This window comes from Sorex araneus, chromosome 4 (assembly GCF_027595985.1).
Source record: "Sorex araneus isolate mSorAra2 chromosome 4, mSorAra2.pri, whole genome shotgun sequence".
NCBI classification, from domain to species: Eukaryota; Metazoa; Chordata; class Mammalia; order Eulipotyphla; family Soricidae; genus Sorex; species Sorex araneus.
The window spans coordinates 154,956,634-154,977,428 of NC_073305.1; the positions used below are offsets into that span (position 1 = coordinate 154,956,634).

The window sequence follows — 20,795 nt, forward strand, 5'->3', positions numbered from 1 at the left end:
CTTCTGTGAGTTTGCTTCATATTACTCTGTTCTCTCTAAATTTTTTCTAGTAAAAAAGTCCAAAAGAGATAAAGCATGGTGAATGGCCAGCCTCCAGATACTGTTCTGGGTCTGTTAAAGCCAAAAACATTTGAAAATAGGTCTTTAGTTTTGGCAGCAAGTTAGAATAAATTCTCAAAAAGTTCACATTTTCTTCAAAAGATTTCAGCTGGTGAGCTTTCACACTGTAAGTCATATACTTTTCATTCATGTGCGCCTATAAATGTATCTCTCTCCAATTCATCTTCCTCATCTGAAAGATCATCCACCTGTTCCGAGAGCTGAAACCGCAGGCCCTGGATTACATCAGCTCCCGACTTCAACTATTCTTCAGATCTTTTCAGAACCTGGCATGAGAGCTGAAGGGAATAGTTCTTTAAAAGGAAGCTCTGTGGTCTCCTCTGCGACTTAGCCATGAAGCATCATCGTCATGTCCCAATACTTCCAATCAAGTTTAGATGCTGACACTGCATCTGCTATTGGCACATCTTCACAGTTCTCTTTAGAGTTCAGGTTTAGGGTCTGAGGCCTCAACTGTACTGAATCACTCATTTCATTTGTGTGACCTTTCCCTTCCCTGGAATCCCCTATCTGCTTTATCAGTTAGACTTGTAGAATAATTTAACTCATCCTCAGGAAGATCATGGGTGGGCTTCCTTTCCTGAGCAGCGCTGCAGTCAGAAGTCTGCCACTGGGCAGGGCTGGGCTCTCCTTCCCCTCGTGTGTTCCCAGGCCGCCCTGCACTCAATGATGCTTGCCTCACTGAAAGGTGCATCTCTTGAGACTGCTTCAACTGCCTCCTCTCTCTTGCTGATAATGGACGGTCCTTCTTTTTGTTTTTGTTTTTGCTTTTTGGGTCACACCCAGCGATGCACAGGGGTTACTCCTAGCTCTGCACTCAGGAATTACTCCTGGCGGTGCTGGGGGACCATATGGGATGCTGGGGATCGAACCCGGGTCAGCTACATGCAAGGCAAACGCCCTACCCACTGTGCTATCACTCCAGCCCCGATGGTCGGTCCTTTGATGTTGAGACCTTAGTGGTCCTAGAACTTCTCACAGAGAAAGAGACTACCATGCTATTCTTTTTTTTTTTTAATTTTTTATTGTGGAAAGTTACAAAGTTACAAAGTTTTCAGGTTTAAATCTCAGTTATACAATGCTCGAATACCCATCCCTTCACCAGTGCTCATATTCCACCACCAAGAATCCCAGTACTACCATGCTATTCTTTTCAGTATCATTTGTGCTGATGTGACACCCATTTCTCAGGAGCAGAAAGAGAAGGCAAATGTCGAGGAAGAACCTCTTGGGATTCTCTTCTTTCCCTGTTCTAGCTTAGTCTTCCATTGCTGTCGAGACAAAGGGCCAGGCCCTGAGCTGTGTGGCTCTAAGCCTGGCTGAATCCTGTCCTGCTTTTCTGTAATGCATCTATCAGCAACTTAATCTTGGTCCTTCAGCTTTTGATGTGTGTGTTTGGGGGCTGCAGTGGCTTCACTGGAACACTCTTATCCCCGGTGACATCATCAGAGGACCATGTGGGCATTAGGCTCTAGGCTGAGGGCTGGGCGCAGTGTTATCCTGAAGCCTCTTTGTCCTTTGAGAAATAGTGTGTTTACTTTCTCGCTCTTCAGCAGCATCTGTGTCTCTTGGCTGATCTGCCAGGGCTTTGCTCCCTGAGTCCCTCCTCTCTGTAGTTAGGAGGTCAATACCCTCCCGGCTGATGGTGGCCAGTGATTCTGCAGTGTTGCTTGGGTCTGCTTTGTACATGGGATCTTTCATACTTGCAGGTGTCTACAAGGGCTCAACGACTATGGGTTTCTCCTGGGACAAACATCTGTGTTCACCAATTATGATTGTCTCAGAGTCCTCAGAAGAGCGTTGTTGGGAGGGAATACTTCATGATTTGAATCAGCCTTTCCAGAAACCACTGTAGCAACAGGCTTGGATTTAGAGTCACCATTTTAAATATTATTTTTGGAGGTTTTACCTTTTGGCCTCCAAAAGACAAGACTACTCGGTGTTTTATGTAAGGCTGCGTCAGGATGCTGTGCACAGAAGTCTCTCTTCAGGCCTTTTGCTCAGCTTTGATCTTAACAGTTGTGCCAGCTCTAACACTTGGCTCTCCTAGGTCTACCCACTTTTTGATGATGTTTGTTCTGGTTAGGAATACATTTGCGTTTTGAGATCTCGGGGAAGGGTGTGTTACTGCAGAACTATACAGATCTTAACAAACCACTCCACTAGCCGACTCTCTGGCAGAGACTCACCAATTCTGGCCCTCAAGTTTTCACTTAAATGATATCTTCTAGGCCTAATGATATTGCAGATGACAGATTTTCTCTTTGTTACCAAAGAGTATTTCATTATATGTGTTAGTTGTATGTGTTTGTTATCTAATGAGACTTGGATTTCTTTTGGTTCTTGGCTATTTTTACCAACTGTTCTTTATCCAGCTATCTGTTGATGGGCAGATACATTTATCCAAACTCATATATATTAATAATAATGCCATGATGGACTTTGAGTTGCACGTATCTCTTTGAATTAGTGTTTTTCGAGTTAACTGCCAAAATTTGGATGAGTAAATCATCAAACTACACAAAAAATTCACAAGTCTCCATACTGTTTTCTATATGGCTGCCTCACTCCAAAAGTGTGTAATGGTTTGATATGGAGTTTTTAATTACTTAAACTAGATGGGAAGACAGAAAGTCATTCACTCACCATAATATTTCAAAACATTCACTTCTGATAGATCAATAAAATTCAGGTGCACCTGACTGTATGTAACAGGTACTTTTAAATTACAATAATATCTGTGAAGTCTGGCTTGTCATTCATATTTTTCCTTTTATTGTAGCACTTTTATGTAGGGAGCTATTTTACCTTACTGATCTTATCCTATCACCATTTGTTTATCATTATCTAATGCCCATGCCACACCCTGCATTTCTATTGGGGGTCCCGGTAAGCATACTATACCACCTCCTCCCAGCAGGGAGGTATAAATACTGTAATTGCCATAGAATAAACGCCTTTTCTCCCTCTTCTGGGCTCTATGTCTGTTCATTCGGCTGTGTCCCCTTCTCAGCCCCATGAAGAGTTCTCCCTGCTGAAGAGGACGAGACCACCACACTTTTATATTTTGATTTTTTTATTATAGTTTAGGAGATAGGCTTATGATATTATTAAACTTCATAATATTATTGTCCATAGTTACTACATACCACCAGTACTCAACTGTCTATATGACCTTCCGCCTTTGTCCTTATGTCACCTCAGATGTAATCCTCAGCTCCATACAACCTCCCCCCACCCCAACCATCACCCTCCACTGTTTGCTAATCAGTTTTGAAATTCAAGGCCAAGAAGAGTTTACCATCATTTGTTATAGTCAATGACAATGTTGTTTATCTCCATTTTCCACAGATGAGATCATCCAAGTATTTGTTTTTCTCCTTTTGACTTATTTCATGATACCCTCCAGGGTATTATTTTTTGACACCCTCTAGTGTCGTCCATGTTGCAGTGAACTGAATGAGTTCATGTTTTTACAGCTGTGTAACACTCAGTTATGTATATGTACTATAACATTGTCCATTCATCTGTCATTAGACATTTTAGTTGTTTCCATATCCTGGCTATTACACTCAGTGCTTATTATAAATATTGGTGTGCATATTGCTGATCTTTTTCTTTAAAATAATTTTTGTTTGTTTGTTTGTCTTTGGGCCACACCCAGTGATGCTCAGGGGTTACTCTTGGATGTGGATTCAGGAATTACTCCTGGCAGTGCTAAGGGACCATATGGAATGCCATGGATTGAACCCTATTTGGCTCCATCTAAGGCAACTCTCTACCGCTATAATATCTCCTCAGACCCTGCATATTTATTTTCAAATCAATGTTTTTGTGTTTTAGGGAGAGTTGCCAAGCAGTGAAATTGTTGGAAAATTTTGATTAACCTAAACAGTTCAAACACATTGCTAACAAGTGCTTTCATTCTACCTGATACAAGTATTGGTATCCACATGTGTAGAGCCTTTGTTTTCCCGTTAGAGAAGAAAGAATTTCAGTTGTGAGGAATTATTTGAAAGAAGAGAGACAGAGAGCATGATTTTGTTTCGAGTTCATTATAATTTATAAGTAATTAAATTAAATTGGATTATCAAAAAAATCTAAGTCCCTACATCCTTTTGGAAAAAAAATACCTCAAATAGCATTAGGTCAAGAATCTGTGACCAAACTTGATGGTCCTTTTTCTGCTGTAGATCCTGTGAGACTCGAACCTGCAGAGTCCATGCCAAAGACAAAATGTAGTGCCTAGTGTACTTAGAGCTCAGTTTTTCTTCCCTTATCTTCATTTAATAGTACATCGGGTAGGGCGTTTGCCTTGCACATGGTCCACCTGGATTTGATTCCTCGGCCCCTCTCAGAGAGCTCGGCAAGCTACCTAGAGTATCTCGCCCTCATGGCAGAGCCTGGCAAGCTACCTGTGGTGTATTCAATATGCCAAAAACAGTAACAACAAGTCTCACAATGGAGACATTAGTAGTGCTTGCTCAAGCAAATCAATGAAGAACGGGGTAACAGTGATACAGTGATCTTCATTTAATATAGTTTCCTATGAGTTTTTTAGAATCCCCAGTGTGGGAAGTTGGGTTTTCATATCCAGCAGCATTGACTCTTTCCAAAGGCTTCTGCTGGCCAGGAATTAACATATGTGAGCTTGAAAGGAGCTGACGATGAATATGAATGTGACATGGTGACTCCAGCTGAAAGACTGGATTTTAAGCTTGATGGCAATATCTTTTGACACTTCACTTTCAGAAAAAAGAAAAAGAAAAACAGAAAAAAAAAGCCAAACATGGATGAAGGATTGAGAGGAGCTTATTTCCTGCTTAGACAGGGTGGAAAGAGGTTGATGACTCATAATTAAATATCTCTCTGGTTTCTAAAATCAAAGTCTGTTTAATTAAGGCTTGGGAATACTGGTTATAATTAAAATAAGTCCCTATCAACTGAGATAATATCAGTGTATCCTAAAAGATTCCTTCCAATCTGAAAGAGCTTAGCTAATGCAATTATATGGTATACTACCTATAAGAGGAGTATACTGATTGAAGTATTTGAGAATTTTTTTCTATTAAATTAATTTGGAACTGGAAAAGACAGATTTATTTGTTGTTTATGTTTTGTGACCTTTCAAGACAGAAAAGGCTGTTATCAACAAAATGAATTACAAAGATATAAACCAATCACATAGTAGAATTTCTTTTTTAATACTTGAATTAATTTTGACTTTTAACAAATGATTAATGGTTACTATAAAATTATATTCATCTTACTTTATTTTTGTTTTGAACAAAATATTATAGCTTCACAAGAAGTTTTTCAAAAGTAGAAAGAAAGTTGTGTGCTTATCATCTAGCTTCTGCCAACAGTGACATCTTACATAATATATTACTCAAGGCTGGATATTGATATTAGTAAAGTACAAAACATTAAGCCTCAGATATCAGAAGCCACTAAATCTCAAGACTAAGTAGACAATTTTAGTAGTTCTGTAAATTATAAAGAAATTCAATTTGTAATTTTAAAGCTTGTGAAAAGTAAATTTTCAGATAATTTTATTGAAGAAGTCTTAAAGAACTTATTAAGTAATTATAAGAATTCATGTCAGTTCTAGATCTCACACCTCCATAAAGATAAATTCAATATGGTTCAAAAATTTCAAGATATTCATAAAATATATTGAATATAACATCAGCAGAACTCTTCAGGAAGTGGACTGCAGAAGAGTTTTTCAGGAGATGATATCAGTTGCAGACAAAAAAACAAAAGTAGACAAATTTGACTACATCAAAATAAAAAAACTTCTGGACAGTGAAGGAAACACACTTTTTCAGCAAGATTTCTTTTGGTAGACATTCTTAAATATTGGCAAGACAAAGGAATTAGAGTAGTGCAAGTAGTTTTTAAAAAGAAAAATCTTGATGATTCACATTCCTCAAATGTAATATGCTTTTCTATATAATTTCACTATACTGAATATAAAATTTTATTTGTATTTATCAAATGTATTGTTTTACTATAAATTACTTTATATTTAATATAAATATATAACTTTATTATATAAAATTTTTTATAAATAATTTGCCCCTAATATGCTCAAACTTCTCTACCCTTTGAATTTTTAGAAAAGAATTACTATGATTATTTTCATCTTCTTTTTGATAATTCTAACATTGTTCTGTTATACATCAGTTACCATTGATTTCTTTCTCTCCTTCTGGTGTTCACAACTGCCAGCATCTTTGGATGTGTTTGCGTTTTTAAATGAATAGCAGGGAACGTGCATTTTACTTAGTTGGGCAGTAGATACTTTGGTATTTCTAGAAATACTCTTGACCTTTATTCTCAATGCAGTTAAGATACTTGCAAACAGAAATGCTCTAGTCTTACTTTTTAAATTTTTTTTTAAGGACATGAACATTTAATCCAGGGCTTTTATTTTATTTTATTTATATCAGTGAGCCAAGACCTTTCTGAGTATTCTACACCTAGAACTAGTGTTCCTAGAACTGTGAGGTTTTTCTGGAGGGAGCAGTCATGTGCTTTTTCTGATCTACAATGAACCACAGGTACCAGTTCTTGTTTTTTCCTCAGTCTTGGGTGTTTTCCTTACACGCATACACCAATTTGTCTGCAGACCGGAAGGGAAGCCTGTACTTTTTCCTGGCATTTTCTTCAGTGAAACTATTTTCTTACTCATACTCTTCACTTTGATTCTTGTCACCTCCATCTTTCTGGATTTTCAATTGCTTCTTCCCCACAGCGCATCTCTACAAAGCCTCGAAAACACTTCATGGAAGAAAACACACCTCATTTGTATACTATCACTTAGGGATTCCTCTCCTTGATCTGGTGCATGAAAGTATTTCATAGATTTTAATTTGTTCCCTCGCTCCTTTCTCCTCAGGGTCAGGTCCAATTTCTGACCCAGGGCTAGTCAGAATTGACTGGTATTTGCAGGAAATTCTGGAGTTTAAACCATGACCTTGTGATTTTTGGACAAGCCTGTCAAACCACTAACCCATAGACCCCACCCCTTTATATGCTTTTTTAAACAATTGTTTCAAACAAGAGGGTAAATTTGGTTTCTATTACTAGTTGGTTAGGTTGAGTATTCTACCACTCTAATTGAGATGAATGTTTGTTGTTTTCTACCTCTTCTTTTCTCCATTTTCATTTCTTCTAGAAAATTCAAAATTATGTAATTGAGCAAAAATTCTAAAAATCATGTTCATGAAAAAATGTATCTTGAAGAATGAAATTTAATGAAATAATACCAAAATGGTATAAACATCTTCTGTGGAAAGTACTTTTTATTAAAAAATTTTATTAGTGAATCACCGTGAGGTACAGTTACAGACTTACAAATCTTTCATGCTTGTGGTTTAGTCATACAATGGTCAGTGCCCGTCCCTCTACCAGTGCCCGTTTTCCACCACCAATGGTCCCAGCATCCCTCCCACCACCCCATCCCGTTCTCCCCTCACTCCACCCCGCCTCTGTGGCAGAGCATTCTCTTTTGCTCTCTCTCTCCTTTTGGGGATTGTGGTTTGCCGTAGAAATATTAAGTGGCCAGCATGTTCGGTCTATAGTCTACTTTAAGCCCACATATCCCATCCCGAACGGGTCCCCCTAGCACCCTTTACTTGGTGGTCCCTTCTCTATCTGACCTGCCTTTTGCCCTAGTATTTGAGGCCGGCTTCTACGTTGTGGAGTAATCCTGGTACTTATCACTACTGTTCTTGGGTGTTAGTCTCCCATTCTGTTACTTGATATTTCTGTGGAAAAGTACTCTTATCTTAATTGTTCTAGTGTAATAACTTCTAGTTATGCCTTTTACCCTCCATCTACTAATCAAGGATTTTTCAAAGGTTATGCAATGACCTCACATCTATTGATATTCATATAACCTTGTCTTCTTATCCTACTTTCCCTTACTCATCCTTTCCTTTATTCATTGCTTACTTTTTCTAGATTTAACTCACTGCTAGTAAAGGAACAAACATTTCCTTTGGCATATTTTTTAGTGGGGGTTGGCACAGGAAAAATGGATTGGAAAACATAGCCGTCATGGAAATGTGACTTTTTTTTTTAAGATTAACTGAATTTGAAATAACGTTATGCTGTTCATGCTGATGGTCTAAAGATTTTTCTTTCTGTGCTGAGTAGTTTATGTGTGAATGATTCTTCAACAACTCAAGTTTGCACTGAAGATTATCCACCTGCTCCCCTTTGTCATCTCTCCTACTAAGTCCTCTGGCCGTTGTCCAGAATTCTCTATTTTGTGCCAGTTTTACCCAATTCAAGGTTGGCATGATTACTGGATTTTATTCCAGGAAAGGCCCTTCCACTCTTTCCCCAGGCCAGCTGGCATCTCCTTAAATCCTTTCCAATATTTAAGGCCTATCTCATGTTCCAGGTTTCTCTTGCCTGGGCTTTTTTTCATCATGCACCAGATTCTCTAATGAGGCAAAGGCTATTTGCCTTGACTGGTGATGGGCAGAATTCCTAGTCCTATTACAAATCACCAAGCAGAAATTATTTAACTAGAAAGAAAAGGTGGCATTTGAAATGAAAAAAATAAGTCAAATGATTAAACTATAGAATAAAGTCTCCCATCTACACTTCAGGTAAAGATACCCAAGAGAATATTTTTTTTAAGAATTATAATATTAATTATCAACATAGGAAGCACATTTTGGAATGGGCTTCAAAATTGTATTCTTTATTTTAATGATTTGAAAGTTTGTGTGTAATGGTTTTTGAAGTTGTTTTTTCAGTTTTTAATCACGAGGGTGGTAGACTACAGAGTGGACGTGATATCTAAATTATATATCATTTATCATAAAATATTAATTAGGTACTGCATATCAGCAAAGAATGTGCTCAATTTTGGGAGAACAAAAGGGTCAATAATGGACATACACAATAATCTGCCTTCATGTACCTGTGTGGAATTTTAGCACTATGAGATAGGCTTAGAACTAAACTTAAACTTAAAAAAAATTTGGTACCTCTATAATATTTCTAATTATATAATATACTTATTGTACTTTCTAGAAATGAACATATTAATTAAAATACGTCTTTGTTCATATTCTTTGTATATCAGGGATGCAAAATTGGGTTAATAGTTATTTTTATTTTGTCACATGTTCTTATTTATATCTCCTGCATATTTATTTGTCTGTATATTTTTGTTTGCTAGAAATAACACAACAGATACCAACTAATCTAGCACTCAGCTTAGAAACTAAAATGTCTAATGATTTGGTCCTTGCTATATCTGCCATATACTTACTCTTGTTATTCTCTAGCCACTACCATTGTGAATCATACATGGAATTCTCTTGCTTTAAAAACTTGACACATAGCAAAGAATCCTTACAAAGTTACTTGTTTCAATTTTTGTATTTTTGTGAAAACATTATCATACAGTTATCTAATTTGTATTCCCACTTACATTTGTTTATTATTTATTTCCTCTTTGGGTTAGGTTCACACCTGGTGGTATTGAGTGTATTCCCAGGTCTGTGCTCAAAGGATCATGTATTGCCATGGATCAAACCTGGTCTCTGACATGTAAACCAAGAACTCATTGAACACTTTCCCTGGCCCTTTCCATTTAAGCTTAGATAAATTACATTTGTGCTGTATATAATATTTATTCATTTATTATTTAACAATGCTGCATTTTTGAAAGTGTAAAAATGTGCTACTTGCCACTGGATGTACTTTTTATTATATCTAGATTTTAGTTATTAGAAACATCACTGATTTAGAACTTCTTTCTTTATGCCTTGTTTACCTTTTAAGCAATTCTCTTTTCTATAAAATTATCTGAGTTAATGATGAGTTTCCTAAACATTTTAGGCAAATGGGATTGTTTAGCTTTTAAAATTATGTTAATAGTGTACCATAGAAAATTATGCTTATTATGATGAATATATGTGTCGTATTGTAATATACTTTGGTATGCCCCCTAACTTTATTTAAACAAGTTGTTCATGATGCATTTGTTAGAGCCTTTCAGTATTTCAACCCCAATCACACCACCACTGTGATCTTTCCTGCACCATCATCCCCGTTTTCCTAAGCACCTCTCAAGTCTGCCCTCTTACCAGGCCCAGAGTAATTCATTTTATGTTGATTGTTACCACGAAATGGCTAATGAAATTATAAAAAAATACTTCAGTAAAAGAAAATTTGTGAAAATTGTTATATCTTATCATGGGGACAATAAGTCATAGTCTGAACATTTGCTGAGATGTTATTGCTAGTTGAGCCTTCTGTGTTGTTTTTGTTAATTGAGCTTAGTTGGCTACTATGTCAATTTTCATCTAATTTGGTGTGCTTCTACTGGAGTAGTATTGTATACATATATATAGTACTGTATATTGTATATAGTGGGCTGAAGCAATAGCACAGAGGGTAAGGCGTTTGCCTTGCACGTGGCCGACCCGAGTTCGATTCCTCCACCCTCTCTGAGATCCTGGCAAGTTACTGAGAGTATCCCCTCCCCCCCGCACGGCAGAGCCTGGCAAGCTACCCATGGCATATTTGACATGCCAAAAATAGTTACAACAAGTCTCACAATGGAGACATTACTGTGCCCGCTCGAGGAGATCGATGAACAATGGGAGACAGTGCTACGGTGCTACTGTATATAGTATTGTAGAGTTTGGAGATGTTGCTCCAGAACATCTTAAATATTTAATTGGGCAGTGAGCTTACATGGTAGTGGTGGTGGAATGTGTGTGTGGCTGCCAGGGCTTCTAGAAATACAAGGGTTGGGGGCCATTGCCCACCCCCACTATAAGACTTGGGGTTTTCAGTCAAAAAAAAAAAATAAACCCAGTATACCTGAAAGTTTTGGCAGTTTGGCATCACTGTGGAGCTCAGTTGTTGCAGTAGAATCTGGCCCTGGGCCTGGCAGCAGCTGTTAGGGTTTGAGTGTGGCTGCCAGAGCTTTGGTCCGGCAAGAGCTTGGCCCACCTGCTCGTGAGATCTCCCTGGAGGTTTCCAATATCTGAGCAAGTTTTTCAGCTCTTGCTCTCTTTTGAGATTTACTCATGGATCTATGGAACAGTGCCAGTAAATGAGCTCGCATGATGGCCGTGGCAGAATGTGTGTGTTGCAATATTCTTTCTTACACCGTAATTCTTGGAAAATCTTGAATTTGCTATTCAGAGATTAAATTTAACTCACATTTTTTTTTCACTGTTGTCCAGTTTTCAAAAGTATACGCCATGCTCCTTTTACCCTAAAATGTTTTCTTCTCTTTCTTTCTTTTTATTTATTTGTTGTTAGGCACTTCAATTTATAAAATTACTGATAATAGAGTTTTAGTCATACCAGGTTCCTGTTTCAATGCCACCATCAGCATCCATATCTCTTCACCAGGTTTTCTTCCCATCCCCCTCCTTCTCAAACTGTCTCCTTGATAGACACATTTTTAAAAATTTATTTTGGCATTGTTTGGTTCCTATGTTTATAGTAGTGTTGGTTCTAGTGGTTTAGATATATACAGACACCCACTTCCATACCCCATCCAAAATCAAAGACTTTATATTACCTCCAGACTACTTCTTTTTGTTTTCCTCTCATTTTTTTCTCCTTCCCTGGAATTTTCATTTGGGACCTAGTGCCAAGGTTATGTTCACAATTAATACCTTTATCTCCCTAGTCATGGTATTCTATATGCCACAGATTATAAGGAATATCTGACATACATCCTTTTCTTCCAAGTTAAAAAAAAATGCTAAATACTAAGTCTAAGTTGTGTCTCACTTGGTATACAAGGTAAAGTAAAAAATATATTCATTTCTCAATGGTGAGAATTTCTCCTGTTAAACCAGAAAATGGAAGACAGGACTGTAAAAAATTTAGTATCAATGAAATGAAACCAGGTAGCATTGTTAAATAATATTTGCTTCATGTTGATGCTATGATTTTCAGGAGCCTCTCACAATTTGAGATTATCCTTTTGCTTTAAAGTTTCATATTAAAACCATTTATTTTGCTTTTCACAACACACAGCAAGCTTTTTCTCTATGATCAAATAAGCTCTTGGCTGGTGTTTCTTGAAAATGCCACCGAAAGGGTGACTCAGTTGGTGTTATGCTCTTGGATTTTTAAGGTTGCACTTGTAATTTATTACGTTACCACAAGGGTGCACTAAGGAGCTCTTATAAACACAAGAATCTGAGTTTTTAATCCTCTCTTACTCCTTTATGCTGAGCTGTAGAATGTTTCTATTACATTCATTTAAGATGTCTCGACTCATAGAATGTGCCTACCTTGCTAGAGATAGGAGTAATAAATTCTCCTCAACAGTAAAATACAAATTATAAGGATTTTTTTTTACAATCGTTAAGACTTAAAACTATTGCATAGGTTATTTCAGGCATAAACATGAATTTGATCAGAGTTTGAAACATTTTTATTTCAATAATAGTCTTTTTATGTAAATGAACTTTTAATTATTTTAGAGAAATAGTGATGGTATTTTAATATATACCAATTATGAGTTTTAAAACTCAGTGTGTGATGGTAGCAAGTTCAGGTAGCACAGTGGGTAGGGCGTTTGCTTTGCACACAGTTGACCCAGATTTGATTCCTCTGTCCCTCTTGGAGAGCCTGGCAAGTTACCGAGAGTATCCCCCACCCACACACTTGGCAGAGCCTTGCAAGCTCCCCTTGGCGTATTCGATATGCCAAAAACAGTAACAACAAGTCTCACAATGGAGACGTACTGGTGCCCGCTTGAGGAAATCTATGAACAACGGGAGACAGTGCTACAGTGTTACACAGTGCTACATTAAAAGATATGCATTTTGGGCTTTTATGAACCTTATATAAATCAAAAAGAAACTTTGCATACTAAATATACCAAGCTGATCTACTAGAATTGAGTTTTATTGTGTTTAATTGAACAAAGAAATAAACAACTATCACAGAGATTCTCTAATAAAAATTTTTTAAAAAGAAATAAACAACTGTACTCCTTTTGAATTATATCTCTATATAAGAAACCCATCACTTCTGTTATCTTAATGACAAAATGAGTAACACTTAGCAATTGCTGGTCTATATATTTGGAGATTTTGCTTATTGATTTTGTAACCTCCCAAGCAGTGCCTCGCGCACCTGGGAGATCACTCCAGGTTATGTTCGGCCAACAGGTCTGATGGTTCAGTCCTTGGGTCTGGGTGTAATAGTGCTTCTCAGACCACAGGGTGCTGGGAGTCATGAGGGAAATCCTGCAGTACTGAGGGGGGCGCATTTGGTGCAACCATTCAAACTTGGGTTGAACTGTCTCCCTGCCCCCTATTTGATACTTTTTCTATTTGCGGAGCCAGGGATCTAAATCAGGGACCCACACATGCAAGGCATGTGCTTTGTCTCTGAGCTCCAAGCTTCTTTTTCTCTGATGTATTTAGATCAGTCAGATCCTTTACTCTCAAGTGAGCACACCCTCACTGACAATCGTATCCCAGGGATTTCAACAGGACTGGGAGATTGGAGTCAATAGCTGTGGGAGATTCAGTTTCATGTATGGCATTTGCCATATATGAAAAGTAGACATAATTAGGAGTTATAATTACAAAAGAATATGAGGGGGTAAAATCTTTTCTTTTTTAAATTTTTAAAAGTTTAAAAAACTTTTTAAACTTTTTTAAACTTTTAAAAATTTAAAAAATTTTTTTAACAGTATAATGCAAAGAGAAAATTTTATTTTTGTAAATAGACCATACACTATTAAGTGAGAAGTCACTGGAAGAATTTTGTCATTCTCTATTCAAGTTACGTTTATAACTTAGCAAGCAGTATATATATTGAACAGACCATACAATTCATGCAAAAATCAGCATATTTGGAAATTATTAGGAAATTTTCATTAAATTCTTGTACCAAAATATCCTGCACTTGACAAGCAGTTTTGTAAATTCATATTGTTAAGAGAGTAAAAGCTGTCTTTCTAGTGTTTGTGGTAACTTATGATAGTGTACTAGTTGCTAAATATTTTAACATCATCTTTGCTGCCACCATTCAGTTTTTATAAAGGCTATTTTCTCTTTCCATATTATGAGGGGGTAAAATCTTTCTTTAATGATTATTACAAAATTTTCATTGACAACAATCAGAATGAGTTTATTGGTAAAGTACTCTCCCAGATTTTCCCGTTTTTTTTTTTTTTTTGGTAGTGGTGGGGAGGAGTTCTTCCAAGCAGTGCTCAAAGGGTCCCGGAACCACACCCTATAGTTCTTGGTGGTTCAATGCTGAGGCTCTAGGATGTAGCGCTGTTTGAGCACTGCTTTGCTGGAGAGCAATGGCATCACACTGGACCACTTGGGCGGTGCTCAGGAGCCTCTGGTGCTATATCTGTTGGTGACTGGAGTGCATGTGGTGCCAGAATTTGAACTCAGGTTCCCGTGCAGGCCCCTGACATCTGAGCTATCTCCCCACCTCTCCCACACCAGGCTTTCTGCTTGGATAGTTGAAGAAGTGCGCGGTTAAGAAGCTCAAATGCAGGGGTTAGTGTGCCAGTTTAGTCAATGCCAGTTTGGATTCAAGGAACTTCAAAAGATCTATTGTCTTATTTCTAAAATACAAGGGGTGAGTAAATAATCTTTCAACTTGCTTCGAGTTTTACATGCTATCATTCTTCTCATGTGACTGCATAATTAAGAGATGGGATTGACCAAAATGTGAAAGAAACTAGTTTGCAAACTGAGCATTTTGTAGTAACAGGACAATAAAGAAACTGTGGGCTTTTCATTTGAACATAAGGGCATTATTCATTTTTACAGTTTAGTTCAGCAGTAGGCATCTTGCCAATGTGATGGACACAAAACGACCCCTTACACTCAAAATAATCCTTTGACTACCACAACATTCCAGTCTGCTGCCATTCATTGCTGTAAATTTCTTGGTAGGCTATTTGACTCAGTGACGAAAAATATGGAATATCATTCCAAGAAATTATACTTCCTATTAAATATTTATCATTGTAAGACTTAAGTTTTACTTTTTCAGATTTGGGGGTGTTTGGGTTTGGGGACCACATACAGTGGTGTTCAGGGCTTACTCCTGGATCTGCCCAGGGGTCATATAGAATGCCAGAGATTGACCAAAGTCAGCAGGGTGCATAAGTGCTTTACCTTCTTTATTGTATTTTTTTCCACTGTGATGTAAAATATTACTGAGGATTTCCTTATTTTCTTTCAGACTTATTGCACACAAACCAATCTCAGAACCTGGAGGCTTTTGACAGAAATCCCTCCAGACTTATTACTAAAATATCAGAAATCCAAAATCGTGTGGCTGCTTCGTGGCCATGTGACATCATATGCTCTTCATAATCAGCAATAGTGAACAAATTATCTGATGATGCCTTTTCGGCAGGTCTGATTGTTGGGGAAAATTTCAAGTAATAATGGTGGGTCTTTCGTTGAAATATTGAATGTGATCAAAGTGGAGAGAGTAAAGTGGAAATCATATGCCACACAGGTAGGGGGAGGGATGGGATGGTGGGTATACTGGGGTTCTTGGTGGTGGAAAATGTGCACTGGTGAAGGAATGGGTGTAATTAACCCATTAACCCAATGGATCATTGTATGACCTAGACTTAAACTGTAAAGCTTTGTAACTGTTCTCATGGTGATTCAAAAAATAAAAATAAAATAAAAATTAAAAAAATGTAAAAAAAGAAATGGTAACTATGTATGTGGGTATATGTAGCTAGTAGCTTATACTCTGGTAGTGAGCATTTTGCAGATTATAAATGTACCAGACCAACATGTAAAGCCCTTATACTTACAACATTATATGTCAATTATATACCAATAAAACTGAGAGGAAGCAAAAGAAAAGAAAAATAACTAAAAATGGTTGTTGGTCTGATGCAAGTATAACAGTGGTATGGTACATGTGTTGATTATGTGAGGCCTCTGAGTTCAATGCTATCATTGGAAAAAGAACCAAACAAAAATCATAACCATGAACTTAGGGACTATCTCTTAAAACATTTCAAAAATATATAAATTATATAGTACATTCCAAAGTATTCATCACACAGTTTTATAATTATCTATCATGAGAATATCCCTTACTATATGTGAATGGATAATCAAATATCACTTCATTCTACAAGGAGAAATTCCTCCCCACCACCTAACTTTAAAATAGGATTTTTCGTAGTCCTTAAGTTGCTTGTATTTGACTTCCTATATGTCCATCAATGTATAGGTGACAAGAGATTTTGGGATGTCTGTTCAAGACACTTATTATTTATTATTATTATTATTATTTTTTGGTCACACCCAGCGATGCTCAGGGGTTACTCCTGGCTCTGCACTCAGGAATCACCCCTGGCTGTGCTCGGGGACCATATGGGATGCTGGGAATCGAACCCGGGTCGGCCGAGTGCAAGGCAAACGCCCTACCCACTGTGCTATTGCTCCAGCCCCATCGAGACACTTATTATCATGCTTTAGTCTTGTTTGAGCTTGATCACAAGCATACCATATATTTAGATTTTATGTCTTTTAAAAAAATTTTTAATTTTATGACTGTGAGATAGACCCTGGAAAAACTGTTCATGATTAGGTTTCAGTCACACAGTGTTTCAATGCTCATCCCCACAAGTGTACATTCCCTAGCAAATGTCCCCGGTTTTCTCCCATCACCCCCTCCCTTCAGCCTGCCTCTATGGCAGGTACTTCTCTCTCTTTCTCACTCTTTCTCTTCTCTCTCTCTCTCTCTCTTTCTCTGCTTTTGGGCATCCAGGCAAACTATATTATGCAGTCCTTTTGGGCCTGTCTGACCCCACAATTTAATGGATCTGATAGAACACAGCAGTTTCATATGTATGGTCACCTGGTTTTATATGATCAAGTGTTCCTTCATTTCCATGACCACATGTAGGTTTTTAAACTGAATAACCCTCCACCACAAATGGAATGATCTTGTTCCATTAAATGAAGTGCCTGCATTGTATTTCATCTCTTAGGAATTTGGCATAAATTCTGGACTACCTTTTTTTCTTATGAGTATGTTTTTATCTACCTCTATAAAGATTTGCAGAGCCTGGCAAGCTCCCTGTGGCATATTAGATATGCCAAAAACAGTAACAATGATTGGTCTCATTTTCTTAACCCTGAAAGAGCCTCCAATGTGGCACCATTGGGAAGGACGAGTAAAGAGATGCTGTTAAATATCAGGACTAGGACCAATGAAGATGTTACTGGCACCTGCTTGAGCAAATCGATGAATAACGGGATGATAGTGATATAGTTGAGATAAATACTTGAGTTTTATACAACCAGTGCTGGCATGGATGAGGGAAAAAAGGACGCTCTTTCACTGTTGGTGGGAATGCCGATTGGTCCAGCCATTCTGGAAAACAATGTGGGCAGTCCTTCAAAAACTAGAAATTGAGCTTTCATATGACCCCATAATACCACTTCTGAGAATATATCCCGAGGGTGCAAAAACGCATAGTAGAAATGACACCTGTACCTATATATTCATTGCAGCACTGTTCACAATAGCCAAAATCTGGAAACAACCCGAGTGCCCTAAAAGAGATGACTGGCTAAGGAAACTTTGGTACATCTACACATCTCTCCTATGCAGCTGTTAGGAGAGATGATGTCATGAAATTTGCTTATAAATGGATAGACATGGAGAGTACCATGCTAAGTGAAATGAATCAGAAAGAGAGGGACAGACCTAGAAGGTACGCACACAGTTGTGGAGCATAGAATAACCTTACATGAGGCTGACACCCAAGGACAGTAGATACAAGGGCCAGAAGGATTGTCCCATAGCTGGAAGACTGCTTCATGAGCTGAGGGGAGAAGGCAGATGGAATAGAGAAGGGATCACTAAGAAAATGATGGCTGGAGGAACCAGTTGGGATGGGAGATGCATGCCGAAAGTAGATAATGGAACAAACACAATGACCTCTCAGTGTCTGTGTTGCAAGCCATAATGCCCCAAAGTAGAGATAGAGTATGGGGAATATTGTCTGCCATGGAGGCAGGGGAAGGGTGGGAAAGGGGGGGTATACCTGGGATATCGATGGTGGGGAATGTGCACTGTTAGAGAGATGGGTATTTGATCATTGTTTGATTGTAACCCAAACATGAAATCTCATGGTGATTCAATAAAATTTAAAAAATAAATACATAGTGGGTAAAAAAATTTAAAAAACTATATATTGCTAAGACTTGTAAAAAAAAGATGAGCTTTATTATAGCTTAATCAGTAGTAACCCTACACTATGTCTAGATCCTTTTCATATTCCCTGTTTGCTCCAGGTCCAATCACAGATAGTATTATTTTGTGGTACCCAAGTCTGTGGACCAGATCAGTGTTCCTAAGTGAATAATGTGTAGTCTTCAGATTCTTAAGAAGTCAAAGAAGCACTGTTTAACCTCCTTTTTTGTTTGAGGGTACAAAATAACATCAGTTTATTTCTTGTCTTGACAAGCCTCCAACCAGTGACACTCCAACCACTTTGCTGATACACAGGGCCTGGAGTTTTAATAAAGAAGTAATTTCCTTCCTCTGGAGGTTTTGGTCATACCAGGAATTCCAGTGCACAACCCACTTTTTATTCATCTTGCATGATCATTATAATGTCATTGAAATAATGGATTAATGTGATGATATGGGGGATATTAATGTGATTCAGGTTTTTTGAACTGTGTTATGACATAGAGTCAGAGAACATTCAAACCAAAGAGTTAGGGACCAGAGAAATAGTACAACCAGTAAGACACTTGCCTTGCATATGGCTGACCTGGGTTCCATACCTGATATCCTATATGGTCCTCTCAGTACCACCATAAGTGATTCCTGAGTGCAGAGCCAGGAGTAACCCCTGAGCATTGACAAGTGTGGCAAAACAAAACAGAATAAGTCAGAGAATTTACCTGTATTTTGAGATAAAGTTGTGATTTTTATTGGACCACGAACCCAATGCAATAGCTACTACAACTATAAGAATATCTATCATAATTACTGATTTGGGGAGCAGGTACATGCATCCACTGCACATTGAATAAACTAGACTCTAGCCAAAACAATGTATTCCACATGAATAAGCCTCTTCTGTTCCTTATAATTGTAAATAAGCCTACATGTATAGTTATTATGGTCTTGAATGAGTCAGGCACCTTATAACCAATGTGCTTGAGCAAAGCCCTTATGTTTCCAGGAAAATAGCAGTGGAACTGCTTGGTTGAACTTGCAACAACACTTGGTCCTTGTCTCAAATTTATTTTTATTAGTCAAATTAGTTTATAAGTGGTTTAATATGATAGAAACTGCCAGTCTCAGTTTTCCACCATCCTATATCCACTTAACCTATAGGGTATAATATTTTCCTTCTTTTTTACTTCATTTAATTTTGGTTTTGGGCCTCCCCTAGCAGTGTTCAGGACTTACCCCAAACTCTGTAGTCAGGGATCACTACTGCAGGGCTCAGAAGACCATGTAGGGTTCCAGGGATCAAACTCGGTCAGCCGCATGCAAGGCAAAAGCCCTACTCACTCTATTATTGTTCTGCCCCCTGGATTTGTAATCAGTTTCTTCTCAAGTAGAAAGAACTTTTCTCCTTCTTTCCAAATACTGAGCCATTAATTGCTTTTTGGGTCACACCTGGCAATACACACGGGTTACTTCTGGCTCTGCACTCAGGAATTACTCCTGACTATGCTCAGGGGACCATATGTGATGCTGGGAATTGAACCCGGGTTGGTCACATGCAAGGCAAATGCCCTACCTGCTGTGCTATTGCTCCAGCTCCTGCTTTCTGTTTTTAAGCAATTTTTTATTTAAGTAGATTGGATGATATTTCCAACAAAAAATATTATGTAGTAATAGAAATAATGAAAATTTTTGTGTTTGTTCCTGACTTTACCAAGAACATCTGTAATATTTTACAACTTGGTAAGATGATTTTAGTTTTTAGATTGAGCTGAACATATTTTATAAAGTTGGTATTTCTATTTTCAAAAATGTAATTTTATTTTGTTTCTCTTTGATTTAATTTTTAGTTGAAAGCATTTCAAATTTGATAAAAAAGCACTTATTTTTATTGCATTGCTACCAAAAGTTAAAAAATATTATATTTTTTAATCCATTTTTTTTGTAGTCTATATCTTTATTTTTTCCCCTCTTTGATGTATCGTTTTTATTTCCTCTGTTTGGTACATTTTTAATTTATTTATTTTTTATTTTTTATTTTTTTTAAAAAGTCTTGATTTTATTATGTAATGAGATAATAAACATAATTTTACAAATTCTCACTTAATTCAATTAATTACATTGCTTCCTTAACACAGTGAACCATTCTACACATATGAAGTGAAAAACAGAACCCTTCAATTTTCTTTACTGGCAAAGCTAGGTGATGGCATTATGTTACAATGCTCCCTCCTCCAAGCCATCTGACTAGAGATCAACACTGATTCATCAGCTTTTCCTTCTACTTCTCCCACCTGGACGTCTTTTCTCCCCTGTGCATTCTATCCAGCTCCTTCATTCCACACTGACCTGAGCTGGCAGTCACGTAGGTCTTAGAAACCTGAGGCTTCAGAGCACATTTTTCTGCTCCCGAAAGGTTCCTCCTGCTCTCTGCCATTTCTCAGACTGTTTCCCTTTAG

At 37.5% G+C, this 20,795-nt stretch overlaps 1 pseudogene; it reads right to left on the minus strand.

The window, feature by feature from the left end:
• Positions 1 to 242: 242 nt before the first annotated feature.
• The window catches only part of LOC101556262 (serine/threonine-protein kinase Nek4-like), a 41,450-nt pseudogene continuing 20,897 nt past the window's right edge, over positions 243 to 20,795 (minus strand).